The following is a 12,864-nucleotide window of genomic DNA, read 5'->3' on the forward strand; positions in this document are numbered from 1 at the left end:
GGTCCCATGCAGGAGTTGGTGATCTTCTGGGAGGCCTTACATTTTTGGCCCCTCTAAGACACTTTTTAAGCAGAGGGTGAGAAAAGAGGGGAGGCTCTGTGTTGTAATGAGCCGAAATGGCAGAGGCATGGATTTTTATTGAAGAAAGAGACAGGCCCTTTTCAAGCATCTCAGTCAAATACTGAAATGTGAGGAATATTGGGCTTTGCTGTTTCTGTTCCTTGTGCTTGGTTCCAAACACAGAATCGCTTCCATTTATCAGCATAAGATTTTCTAGTACTAGGCCTTCTGGCTTCCAAAATGACATCCAAAACAGAATTACTGAGAGATGGTGTTTGAATAAATGATCAGCCACGCTGCAAGATTCAGAGTTTGGAGCGAAGTGTGCAGAATTTGATTGTTCTGCTGAGACAGTAGATGAGGTATTTGAGGCAAGTACCAAGGAGGAAGTTGAGACATATTCCTTATAAGTGGGTACCAGTGCTGGAGAGGCCAGTCCAGAGCAAGAAGAATCATTTTTGTTTTTTCCTGTCTGACTGAGTAAGACCTTGGAGAGAAGAGGCATAGAGGGAAAGGCATAGACTGATAGAGCTTCCACTTTCCATGCTTTTTTGCGATGAGTTCTTCTGCAGAATTTGTCCAACTGATAGAAATTGGGGAGCCCAGACATAGATCTATTTGTCTCTCCCAAAAAGTGTGTCAACATGCTGAAAATTTGTGGATCCAGTTTCCATTCGTGTGGGTCCATAAGATTTCTGCTTAGGTCGTCAGCCAGAGTATTTTGTTTTCCTGGCAGGAATTCAGCTTGAAGATGTATTTGGTAAGTCAAAGCTGTGTTCCACAATGCCATGGCTAGTCTGCAAAGGAGGTAGGAATGTGTACCCCCTGCTTGTTTATGTACCACAACTGTGGTGTTGTCAGTCTTCATCAGTAGTTGTCCTGGATGAAGTAAGTCCTTGAAGGCTGTCAGAGCATTCTGAACAGCTAGCATCTCTTTCTGGTTGATATGCAGATGCATTTGTTTTGGGCTCCATTTGCCCTGAATGCATCTCCCCGCCAGCTGGGCCCCCCCCAAGCATAGTCTGATGCGTCTGTAGTTAGAGTTTGGTTGGCAGGGGGTAGATTGAAAGACCGTCCCATGTTCTGGTGACATGTCTCTGCCCACCAAAGAAACTCCTGTTGTAGGCAGGGAATAAGAGGAAGCATTGTTTCCAGACTGTGAATGTTGACTCCATAAACTTTTTAGGTACCATTGAAGTTTCCTCATATGCAGTCTCGCATATGGAATTAATAGAATGCGCCCAAAGCCTGCAGAATTTGTGTTGCCATTTGTTTGAAGTGTGTTGTCAGTTGCCTTTGTTTCTCTGGCATAAGGTAAGCCATCTGGGCAGTTGTATTCAAGCTTGCACCCAGGAATGTAATTATTTGAGAGGGTACCAGCTGGGATTTATTTTCATTTATGGTGTACCCTAGGCAAGTTAGAAGCCTTTTTACAAATGCCAGATGTTGAAGGAGAGTGTCCTTGTCCTCTGCTTAAATGAGACAGTCTTCCAGATAAGGATAAATTTGAATGCTGCTTTGTCTGCAGAATGCAATTACTGGTGCCAAGCACTTTGTAAAGACCCTGGGTGCAGTAGATAAGCTAAACGGCAGTGCAGAGAATTGGTAATGCAAAAAATTCTGCCTTGAAGCAGAGGTATCTTCTGCATGATTCTCTTATTGGGATATGCAAGTATGCCTCAAGTCTAGAGTCACTAACCAAGCGTTCCTGCCCAGCATAGGCAGTAGCTGTTGTAAAGTCAGCATTTTGAATTTTGGAATGTCCAGGAACGTTCAAAATCGATAATTCCAGTATTGGACGCCAAGAATCGTCTTTTCTGGGTACCAGGAAAACTCGAATAAAAACCTTGTCCCTTTTTCCTTTTCTGGTACTGGCTGACTAGCCCCCATATCCATGAAGGACATAACTTGTTTCTGAGCCGCTGCCCACTGATTTTGTGGCAGATCTGGCCATCCGTTTGGAATTGGCAAAGTATGGAAATGAAATCTGTACGCCTGGGACACTGTTTAATACCCACTTGTCCTGGGTAATTAACTGTCAATTTTGAGCATGAAGTGCTACTTTTCCCCCCAAGGGGGCTGCCAAAAAATAAGTGCTTGGTGATGGTAGAGGAAACTCATTGAGACTGCTTACTGTAGGGTTGTGCTTTGTTTCCTCCAGATTTGGAGGTGGAGGCACCCCATTGCTTTGACCTGTAAAAACCCTGTGATTGGTATCTGGAGCCTTTTGAGCACCTGGATTTGCCTTGAGTGGCTCTGTTGGACACAGGAAAGGACCAATTTTTAGTAGGCCAGTGCCTACTGAATCTGGATGGCTGCACTTGCAAGAAATATTTTACAGCTTGCACATATTTAGCTTTGTACTCCATTTTTTTTTAAAACCTCTTCTGCCTTATTACCAAACAGACTGTCATGCTGCAAGGGGGCATCCAACAATTTAGCTTTAACATGATCAGGCAGATTTTATGCTGCGGTGGTGGTGCTGCAGTAGCATTGTCGCCTCACAGACGTCCGTTCGATTCTCAGTTAGAGCGTCTTCTGTGTGGCGACATGCATGAATGGGCGTTCCTTCGGTGAAGGTTGTGCGTTAGGCCTGGCAAGACAGCACGTAAAAATCTACTGCCAATCATTAGCGGACCGGAGTTCCGCTGTGGCGACCCCTAACCGGGAAAAGCCGAAAGACACAAACAATGATCAGGCAGACTTTGCTCCTTGAGCCAGGCATGCCTTCTAATCAAAGATCCAGTAACTACAGCCCTGCAAGAGGCCCCCAAGGAATCAAAACCCCATTGCAAAGTATGCTTTCCAACCTGTTCTGCTGAATGCAATAATTCCTATAACTCTATTTTCCAAACTATCAGAAATCAACATCATTTTCTGTTTCAGTAAGCCCATAATATGCTGTTGATATTTAAGCATATGAAACTGGCAGTTTAAGGCCCTGACTGCCAAGGTTGCAGACGTATAAACCTTCTTTCCCCATCTATCCAGCGCCCTGGCATCTCAGAGGGGGTAGGATTTTTGACTGTAGAGGCCTTTACACCCTTGGGACCCTGTGAAATAGTCTCAGGATCAGCAGCAGGATTTTTGAATAGAAATTTGTGGGAGTCAGGAACCCTGTAATATCTGTCTGGCTTACTAGGAGCCGGAGGTAGGGAATCAGGAGCCATGATTGATTCTAAAAATACATCAACAATGTCTAATATAGGAGGTATTGCCAAACACCTATGCTGAGGAAGAAGGAAATCCCTAAGCCTCTTTTTTGATTCAGAGAAGTCCTGACTCTCCCAGTGAAAATGTTCCCTTAAAGTATGTAAAGGCTCTCTAAAAGAGTAATCCTCAGGAGGAGATGCAGATGGGATGGATTCCACTACATCAGAATCCTCATAGGGTGGAATAGAAAATTCCTGATCAGAAGAGGAATCAGAAGAAAAGGAGGGGGGGGGGGTGAAACCCCTGATCAATGTAATTAAGTCCTCAAACATTTTGATAACTCTGTTTTTTTAGGCATAGGGGTCTGAGCACGTGGCTCATGCATCGGTTTTTTAGACAGATGTTTTTGAGGCTGGCGGTTTAATATAAAAATGTTGAGGCCTGAAAACACCCTCAGAAGCCGGTGCCTGCTCAGCGGCTCCGAACACATACAGGGGAGAGACATCCACGGGTTCAATACTCTGAGAATCTCGCAGCATACCGGACTCCGAATGGGTCTCGGTAGAAGCCTGCGATTCAAAAGTAGTGGGTATCAGGGGCTGCGAAAGCGACTGGCCTAGGAGAAGCTTCGTCGGTTTTGGACCTCGACGGTCTGTCTCTCTCTTTTTTTGTGTGTTCTTTGTGAACTCCGGTAGTCAGACTGCTAACAGATGACATTTCAGGATAATTAAATCTTGATCCAAAATATTTATAAGCAAAAATATACCGACGCTTAATAGTGCGCTGGTTAAATCTAGCACAAAACCAACAGCAAGGCATGTTATGATCTGGGCCTAGGCAAGGAATACAGTACAAATGAAAATCCTTACGAGGTATTTGCTTCCCACAATTAATGCAATTAACTTTTACTGACATCGGTAAGGAGCAAGAAAAAGTTTCCCCAACGGGGTACTTCGCTTTAGTTTGAAGACTTCGGTTCTGAAACTCGAATGCAAAAATTTCAGGAGACTGCCGAGCGGCACTTGTGAACTGCTTCTGCTTCAGGCACCGCGTGGCAAGAAAGACTGAATAAAATGGCATCAGCAGCATGTTTTATACCCCTGACGTCATGGAAGAAGAGACCGCAACCGATGCAGGACCCAAGACTTTGTTATTCAGGCTGACTGAGGGCAACCTGCCAGCAGATAACCCAAATGTAATGATTGCAACAGTGAAACACGAAGAACAGAGGGTTCCACAACAAGTGGCACCGAGAACACCGGCTCCAAACGCCTGACTCTGCTCGGAGGCAGAACCACAAGAGGGAGGATGGACCTCAGGTGGCTCTGGAACCAACTGGGTGGGAGCAAACAACAATTTGGGCAAAGCAGAAGACTTCACGAGTCTAAGCACTACACTTCTCCACATCATCTTCTGACAGGTTCTTGGAGGATCTGGATGACAGGGTAGGCGATCTGGATCTCTGTAAAATTGAAGATCTTAAGGTTGGGGAGACCGGCAAATGATCTCTAGACCGGCTCCGATGCAATTTTTCAGTCAGCTCCGAAAGATTTGGGGCAGACACTGCAGTGTCAACATAGACAACCTTGACTGGCTCCGAGGACAGTGGAGATGAGGAGGTAGAAGTTTTATCAAGTTTTGATTGTTTCTGAGGAGGTTCTGATACACTAGTCGGCGCCGGAGAATGCCTCTTGGCAGACTTGAGCTTTTCTTTTTTGGATGAATGGGACTTAGATGAGGAAAAAGAGCTTGCTAAGTCTTCCTCAAAGGAAGGCTTGAGGAGACCTTTCAAAATTGACTTGTTCTTCCCTCCTGGAGAATTCTGAAGCTAAAGGAATGGCAGAATAAACAAGTTTACTACAAGTGAATGCCTCCGAGACAAACACAATTACTGTGGTCATCCGTAACTGACATCTTCTGGGAGCACTTTATGCATTTTTTGAAACCCAAAGGTTTGTGGTCTTTGGACTCTTTAGACATGTTTAACAGAGCTATATCAACCAGGAAAAACAAGGTCCTCTAACTTAACCGGGCCTAGCCCCGTTAGAAAATATGAAAAATAGCAGAGGACTAGGTCCTCTAACTTAAACGGACCTAGCTGGATAAGCTAAGTCAGAGAATGACCAGAAACTTCAGTAGCAGGCAAAGTACAAACAAACAGTGCACGCAAACTTTGAATCTCTAAAATTAGAAAACAAGTCCCTAAAACAAATGTGGACCTACAAATAACCTGTATCAAAAAACTAAAAAACACTGTACACAACATATAAATATGTGTGTGTGTATATATATCTATATATGTATACATACATATATATATATATATATATATATATATATATATATATATATATATATATATATATATATACATACATATATATATATATATATATATATATATATATATATATATATATATATATATACATATATATGTATGAGAAAGCAAGAAAAACAAGGTCCTAACACAAACGCGGACCTATGTAATATCAAAGGTAATATAAATTAGCATACATGACACCAAACTGAGAACAGCAAGGGCCAACAAGTTCTCAACAAAATTAATTAAGGCAAAAAACACTTCTAAACACTATCTATAAGATAACTAACTTCTAATATTAAGATAACTAACTACAGAGTCAGTAAAGTGAATAATAATGACAAAAAAGTTTTAACTTAGCCACAGCCAAGCAAGAAGCACTTCTGAACTCGTAGACATGGCAAACGAGATCTGGGAATTGTACTACTGCACTATGGGATACCTACCTAGCCACGAGCCAACTAAGAGACTGAGCTTTGTAATAGGCAGAGTCAGAACCAAGGATCGGCTCCGAACCCATATGTAAGAATAGGGGTGAAATAGGACTACAGAACATCCTTGTTTTCCGAGTCAAGTACATCAGAAACAAGTTTTGATAGCTGTGACAAGTTCCAGGGAATACTTGTTCATATGGGTTTGAAAATTCAAAGCCCTAATGGCTAGGTAGTTGAAGTGTCCACTTTTTTCCCCAATCTTTCTAGTTATCTGCTGTCTGCGGAAAGGAGAGATGCAGAAGGAAGGGACCTCGAAGCTTTGTTTGAGGCCACAGAAATGACTGAGAGGTCAGCAACAGTGGCCTTTAAAGAGTAAGTTGCAATCTTGAGGAACTTGATGGTATCTCCCTGGCTTTTTTAGGAGCCAGAGGCTGGGAGTCTGCGTGTTGGGAAGTGGAGGCAAAGGCATCCAAAAAGGCAGGGATAACCAGTGGGATAGAAGAAGGGCTGGGGGTTCCACCTGCAGTAGGTCTTACTACCTCTTCTGATCAGACATTTGAGAACTGTCTCACTTAGTGGTCTCATTTTTATAAGGGTTTCGCCAAAGGAGATTTCCTCCAAAGGGAAGTCTGTTCCATTAGATTCTTCCTCAGGGGAGGCATAGTCTAATGGTGAAGACATTTGTGAAGTTACTGTCGTCCTCAGAGTTAAGTTCTTCCTCCGAATCAGTTTGTCTGACCCTATGAGATGATGTAGGCCAGGATAAGGAAGGAGTAGGGGACACAACAGAAGGCCTGAAAGACATGAAGGCCTTCAATAATCCATGGACAAAATGTTGCCACTCTTTCAGGGGGGAGAAATGCTTAGTATTTATTTATTTTTTTAAGCAGGCACATCGATCCAATGTAATGTTGGGAGTTTGAGCATAGGCCTGCATTCCAGTATGTCCAAACCTCTTTCACCCCAAGGATTTAAATGATTCCGCTAGGGTCTTATGATGGAATGAATCTAGGCTGCCCCTGGACATCTGTACCAGATACTTGCGAGGCCTTTCTGGACGTGCTATCATTCAGGCGTAAGGTGGCCTGCACTGGCTCACCCCGAGAATCCAGATCTGGAGCTAAACACGTCTCCGGGATACCATGCACCTCTGGAGAGACATCCATGGAAAGCGGCACAGCTGAAGCTTCAGGTCTAGGACTTTTGACCTTCTCTGTCATGGACGGCTTGGTCGTCTGGCAAAGGAACCCTCCATTTTGGTAAGGATTTTTAGCGTTGGTTCTCTAAACTGTGAGAGAGGAAAGCCTGCTCTGAATAGCTTGGGGACAAATTACTAGCAGACAGAACAGTTCTTATGGTCATGGTTAGGCCCAAGACAAAAAAGGCATTGGGAGTTACCATCTTTGTGTGGACTGTCTTCCACAATCACACTGCCTTTTCTTGGAAGACATTAACTCAAGGGAGAAGGAATTCAGCAGCAAAAGACACAAAAAGGTTCCCCAACAGGGCACTTATCTTTTAGAAGAAATACTCTATTCTGGCAGCAGAAACACGTCGGAGACTGGTGATCTGACTGGTAGCAATCAAGTTCTGAGGATGGTGCACTTATATTTCTCTTAAGGCCTAAGTCTGATAGCTGCCTATGTGAGCTGTACCACACCCCTTTCAGAAGTAAAAGACTTTGGTAAACTGTCAGTGTCATCTGGGCAGGCAATTCCCTCATGTAAAGAATACTGCAACAGATAAATAGGACACCAGCATGTTTCAATGTTTTCTCAGGATATAAAATTGAAGACAAAACTACAGCTATAGTTGGAAATTATATATCCAGTCATGACCAGGTTCAGCAATGCCCATATTTATTAGGACACAAGATCAAGTGTTTAGGAGCATGGATTAAGAAGGCTTCAGTCAAGGATGTGGGAAACTACTACACAAAAAATGAAACTGGAAGCTCCTATTTATGGATAGCAAGATAAAAGCAGTTAAAACATTTTAATCCCTTTAGTTTTATACACAGATTAAGCATATATTTAACAGCAGAAGTTGTGAATTATCAATACAAAGTTGAAGGAAGGTATCTAGGAGAGAAGGCGGACAACATTCAAGTAGTGCAAACTGATCCTCCTAATAGAACAAGGTGGTTTAGAATTACCTGATTTTAAGATATTTTAGAGCTATACAGTTAAGGTTCATATACACAAAAACAAGCAGAAGGTTATAATTCAAAGTGGAAAGAGATTATGATAAAATGAAGTGGGGGAAGGGGTTCAAGAAACAAGCAGAGTAGGATTTTTGGAAGCAGATCCTTAAGGATAACAACCATACAGAACACTACATTCATAAAGATGTAGAAAGTATCAAAAGAACGAAGCAAACACAAATTGAGAAAGGAAGATGATTTTGCCAATAGGGTTACATAAAAGAGGCAAGAGGGGGGTGGACTTCACTGAAGAAAACTGGCAAAGGAACCAATGTACCTGAAGCAAATAACTAGAGGGATGAAACCAAGAAGTCTGGACTGCAATTAGACACTGCCTTCCTCATCAAGAATTGATATTAGTGTATGGCAAAAAAAAGGAATAAGGAAGACGTAAGCAAAACCAAAAACACCTGGTCAAATCTAGAACAGAAGCTGCTGTTGAAAGTGAGATACTTACTGGGGCATGTAAACTACTGCACCATAACTATAAGAATCTGTCAGAGAAGTTTACAAAGGTTAAGGATGAGAGAATGGATGAGCAATTTACAAGGAAACCACAGGACACACACATGCCTCCCAAGTTGGGAGGGTGGCCTAATGGTTAAGGTGTTTGCCTTACAAACACAAGATACAGGGTTTGAATCTCACAGGAGATAACTGGCTAGGCTTAAAATGGCTCGCAAGAGCAGTTAGCCTAGTACTAACCTATGAACCTATGAACCTATGTAACCAAGTCCAGAAGGTTTGGGGATTTTGCTTGGAAATGTTTGCATAGGCATTTTTTTTTATCCCTAGCAGATTTCAAAGAATATTTCATCCAGTAGCTAGCAAAAGTTGGGAGGTGTGATGTAGGAAAGTAAGAGGTAAACAGGAATAGTCTTAGGTAGTGTATTAAGTTGGCAGATTAAAAAAAAACTACTTGAGTACTCTGTTAAAAATGAAGGGGAAACAAAATTAAAGAAATTATTCTTTTTAGCTGAGGCACATGATCTGAATTGCCTAGACATAATGCCTACAGCTTAATTCTGCTGGTTGCAAAAAAACTCACTAGCAAATACAATCAACATGTAAACCAACTTTACTTGAAGTACTGAATATTGTGAGAGAGAAGAACTGGAAGAATGCTCTTTAAAAAATGGAAGGAGCAAATTACTTACAAATAAATGGAATTTGTGAGAACACCACATACAGACTAATGCTCAGGACAACTGATTTATGTCATTAATGTTACGCTGAAAGACAGTTAAATAAACAGGTATTGTACAGGGTATGTAAATGGAAAATATTTTTTCGGTTCATAGGTATGTACTAGGCTAATGGCCCTGGGGCCTTTACTAGCCTAGCCATAGGATTACCCTGGCACAGTGCCACCCCTTAGTTCCCAGTGTCTCTGTCGAGTAGAGTCACTGGAGTTATCACCGGGGTGAATTTTCTGTTTCCCATCCACTCAAGATTATTCTTGAAGAGGGTCACTGAGGTGTTCTGCTTGACATGTATGGGAAGTCTGTTCAATAGCATGGGCCGTCCTTGGGTTATGAACCTGTTCCTCAAGCAGGTTCTATCAAGTGTGGTAATGAGGTTGAGGTCTCCAGAGCGTGTTGAGCGAAGGGATTGAGATTTTTTTTTAGATGTAGCATTTCTAACAGAGCTGGGTCAAACATGGCTTTGTAAGTCAAGCAGAGATCGCCTCTAAGTAGGTGATATGAGACGGTGAGTTTTTTTGAGTCTGTCCATATAGGACAAGTGTTTAAGACTTAAGATCCTCTTTGTGAGGCACTTTGGCGGGCTCTCTAGTTGTTGCAGGTGTCTAGTGAGGTACATGCCAAATGGGGCATTGTACTCTATGATTGGCCTAATAAGAGAAGAGTAGAGGGAGAAAATTATCTCTTTCTTCCTGGATGCAAATCCCTTAGTAATGAGATGTGCCACACAAGACTTGCTGATCACAGTAACAATGTGGTGATCAAAAGAGAGGTTGCTGTCAACCTGTGTTCCAGATCTCAATGCCTTCTGTGTTCAGTGGACTACCATCAATGCGGTAATTCATGGGAACTGGGTTTTTCCCCAAAGGACGTGTTTTTGGCATTGTTAATGTATGTGCGCCTATTTAAGTGACATTTTTAGCAGTATTTAAAAAAATAATCATGAAGTAGACTGAAAGTTTGATTGTAAAGCACATTTGTACAATATGTAGTCAAAGGTATTATTAAGGAGAGGTAGAAGAAGTTGCATCAATGACTGCTACATATACTATTAACATTAAAAGTAAATTACCCACAAATAATATACCTTTGCAGCCAAACTATCACTCAGATATAGCCTATCTTTGCTATCCTTCCAGCAGACAAATATCCAAGTCATCTTGGGGGAAAAAAAGCAACCAGAATTATGATACAGATGCCTGGTGTCAAAGCCATGGCCTCAAGCTCAATGTCATAAAGTGCATTGTCATCCCCTTTGGTAAAAACTCTGTACCCATGAGCTACCACATAGGTGGTAGTCTACTTAACACCAAAAGTGTGATGAAACCTTGGGACACAGGTGGACAGTTGTCTCACCTTTGATAATCCCATCGGCACAGTAGTCAGGAAATCCTTCTACGTGGTACACCTCATCACAAAAGGTTTCTCATCCAGGAAAAAAAGGTTATTGTTCCCTTCTACTCATCAGACCCATTATAGAGTACAACACCCCTTTTGATATGTACCTCACAAGACATCAACAACTGGAAAGGCCACAGAAATACCTCACAAAGAGGATTAGTAGCCTCAAACAGATGCACTACGCAAACAGTCACAAAAAAATCCAGCTTTACTCCATTGTATATCACCTACTTGGAGGCGAACTCTGCCTAACATACAAAGCAATGTCAAACCCAGAGCTGCTGGACATGCTCCACTTAAAGAAATCCCAATTCCTCCGAGCTACACACTCTAGGGACCTAAACCTTGTCACCACAATAAACAGAACATGCTGGAGGATAGATTTCTGTCCCATAGACTTCCCATACTCTGGAGCAGACTACCTATCTATATCAAACAAAGCTCCTCAATTAGCACGTAAAGAAAAATCTTGATGATTGGAAGCGAAACAGGAAATTCACCCCAGGGATCACCTCTGTGGCTCTGCTCGACAGGGGCACAGGAAAATAATTTTCTTGGGTGGCGAAAGCTAGGGTACCTTTTTAGCTAGGCTTCTGTAAGCCCTAGGGCTGATAGCCTAGTACCTACCCATGAACCTATTAACAATTAGTGCGACGATATGAGGTATTAACAGCTACGCCAGCAGAATTAGGGCAGTGGGCGGGCAACATACAACAGCATAGTGAGCTGGAATGTTTTTAAGAATCATGTCATTTGTATATCAAAATGATTTGTACAGATGTTTGTGTTGACAAATGTATTTTTTAAGCTGCTGGTGTTAAAAATATACCAGTGTGCCCTGCCAGACAGCAATAAAATATACATGCAATATCGTAAATGTTTAAATGTATACATTTTAACACAGAATACTGCAAGAGAAGTTAATCTCAATTCACCTAACTCTGAAAGCAGTTCGGAATTAAATTACCTGGCTTAGGCCACAAAGATTTTATCTTACAGTTCTCAGTGCAGCCAGAGACAAAGTCCATACTCAGAAGCTTTCTGTATTATCTTTGAAGTGAATTAATTGCTACTCTGGAAGGGTGGAGGTTTGAAAACTTTTATGACTTCTAAAAGGTGCAACAGATCTGAGCAAAACTGTTATTGACACACGTGCTAAATACTAACAGTTTCTAGCACTGGGTGTAGGATGGGAACCAGAGGTCAGATGACCAGATGTGACATCGTTCTGTAATCTAGGATAAAACTTAGGTTCAATACTAGATGAAACTGAAGTCTCATTACTGCAGTCTGTTTTTGGAACCTAACAAGGACGACCCCCTCACCTACTTCATTTTGCCTTGCTCTAGTAAGTGAACCAAGGAAGAGTAATTTGTAGATCAGTCAGAAAAAAAAGAGTGAGATTAGTTAAGTACTGTTTTTCTGCATCTGTGTTGATCTATTCTATTTTAATATTTCCAGAGTGTGAAACTCCAGTGTTTACTATAAACAGATATTTAGTATTTTCATGTTTTTATTTTTAAATATATTTAAACTTTTCATTGTGGCTGGACCTTAACAGAATATTTTTATATCAGAGAGAACTTTCATACATATATTTTTTGGTGACAACTCTGGCCACTCCTGAAAGTGTTGCTGTTGGTCAGACTACTATTTATATTAATACTACTTTCAATCAGTATAATTAGGTACCCGTGCAAGAGCCTTAGAGTAGCTGGCTCTGGAGTGTCTGCTGGAATGTAACTACATTACAGTCTGAGGAGAAGGGGGCAGAGCTAACAAATCTTTGCCAGCCTTTCCCGGGTGGGGTGGGTGAATGTGAAAAATCAAATCTCAGCGTGTGCCAGCTGCTTGCAGCAGGGAAATGAAGCACTGGTTTCGCAGAGAGCCGAGGTGAACTTGTCTTGGACACTCAGCTGAGGTCTCAGCTCTACAGTTATGCCAGGGAAAATCTCAATCAATTCAAGACTCAAAGACCAAGCACTGTATCAAGATGTGCAGTTAGATCCTCAGTAGCTCACAGAAATCTCATGACGATAATCACAGTTCAACCCTTCTTTAGTCTAAAAGTTGCATGTTTTCCAATAA

The 12,864-nt window shown here is 41.9% G+C and overlaps 1 protein-coding gene across 1 annotated transcript in view; it reads right to left on the reverse strand.

Annotated features, from left to right (window-relative positions):
• Positions 1-12,864, reverse strand: part of CKAP5 (cytoskeleton associated protein 5) — a 4,315,141-nt gene that overhangs the window by 2,580,885 nt on the left and 1,721,392 nt on the right. The gene's annotated exons all lie outside the window — the stretch shown is intronic.

The sequence above is a fragment of the Protopterus annectens genome, chromosome 9.part0 (assembly GCF_019279795.1).
Source record: "Protopterus annectens isolate FY-2018-M chromosome 9.part0, PAN1.0, whole genome shotgun sequence".
In the NCBI taxonomy this organism is placed as follows: Eukaryota; Metazoa; Chordata; order Ceratodontiformes; family Protopteridae; genus Protopterus; species Protopterus annectens.